Below are 1,851 nucleotides of genomic sequence, written 5' to 3' on the forward strand. Positions count from 1 at the left end.
GAGCATATCACCAATCATCACAGCATAGTTTTCATCTCTGTAATTTCCTCAGTTTTAATGGTTTTTCAGGCAGCAAGTTCTTTCTGATTAATAATGTTTATAAATCATCATCGATCAGCACTTTCTGAATCTGTGGCCAGAGAAAGATATCTCCTTTCATTTTTGCTTCACTGATTTTTTTAGAAACCTGTCAGACAGATATCTGAAACCATTACCATCTTTGTTCATTCCTTTTTACAAAATTCTTCATGAGCTCCAATCTAATATGAAGTGGGGGCAGAAATACATTTGGAGAATTCACTAAAGATTGATACTCGATATTCTGTTTCCTTGGTATGTAATTCCCTCTCATTGGTTATTCCGTCTTTTTGAAATGATTTTTATCATATTGGCTGTCCCAGAGACACAAAAAGCAACAGTATTTGGTATACCCACTCTGCATGCCTAGCAGGACTGCAATAGCCTTTAGATTACCCCATTTGTTCCATCTATGGTGACCATATTTGATGGCTTCAAGAATAATTTTTGATTAGTTTCTTTCATGTTCACAGCAAGAACAACAGGAATCGATGGCCTAGTGTTCCATTGCATAAAAGTACAGCTTTCAGACTAGCTTTAGGTGAATCAATAAATCAGACAGCCCATTGTGTAGCTTTGTGCTTAACTTCAAACAAACAAACAAATCGAGTTTTCCTGTATTCAACATAAACATATACCAAAAATTTCCTCACTCCTCACCCTAAAAATGTAGGTTTAAGTGCCAAGATCCTTCATCTATCTTAATTTATTATCGAGTTATGGCATTTTTTTTATTATCCCACTTTGCTACTATGGCATTCTCAGATGAATTGATTTCCGTACAAGTACAGGAGAAACCTGCTAATACACGGAAATTATCTGAATCTAAAAATTCAACTGAAGTTTTACGTCTTGAGAAATAAATAAACCGACACGTCTTAAGGAAAGTGAATACAATATTTATTACAAACACAGTAACAAAAACAAATCTGCATACCAGTGTAAACAAATGGACGATTGCCTCTATTGGACCACTGACTGTATCTTCAGCTTATCTTCCATCGAGTTAACCCTCTGTGCACGGGTAGGGGGTTAACATGATATTATGTATTTGATTTTCAGAGTTACCAACTATTCATTTTACCTTAGCCTACTGATTGAATGATAGTTTTTGGTAGTGAAGAGTACAAACCACCTACACAATTTGCAGGGATACTGAAAAAAAATTTACATATGCATTTTGGAGGTTCTAAAGGCTATGTGAATGAATTATGCAGAACTGTACGATGGAATGAGTTGCCAGAGCTTGAGCCAAACCGATGTCGTGAAATCAAACCAAAATTCGTGGCAGGAATTTAGGTTTAATACCCTTCCAGCCTCAAAGAATTTGGAGCCTGAAAGACAACCCAGGGTGCTCAGAGACTTGTCCTCTTCACTCCACGCGATGAGAAAGTTAGCACAAAACGAATTTGAAGTGGAATAGCCTCAGGGCTTAATTTTGGAAAAGAAGTCAGGATGAGAAGCTGTCGTCATTTCACGGACGTATCTTTTGTAACACATCTATTATTTTGTTGTTGTTGTTCTTTGAGTACAACAGACTTGTGCACTTCGCTAAAATTTTGACACACTTCGAGTAACAGATATACGTTGTAAGTTCGGAATTATAATTAATATTCTTTCTCCAATACAGGGATAATCTAATGCAGTGTATGACCCGCGGCAATAATTTGGCTGACCCGCCAAAAGTTGGCTTCACCATTGCAACCCGTAAGGGCACAATCATTGTTCAGTTCAAATTTCTCGGCTATGTCAGAAGAACAACGATATTAAAGG

The sequence above is a fragment of the Limulus polyphemus genome, unplaced genomic scaffold, assembly GCF_000517525.1.
Source record: "Limulus polyphemus unplaced genomic scaffold, Limulus_polyphemus-2.1.2 Scaffold1944, whole genome shotgun sequence".
NCBI lineage: Eukaryota > Metazoa > Arthropoda > Merostomata > Xiphosura > Limulidae > Limulus > Limulus polyphemus.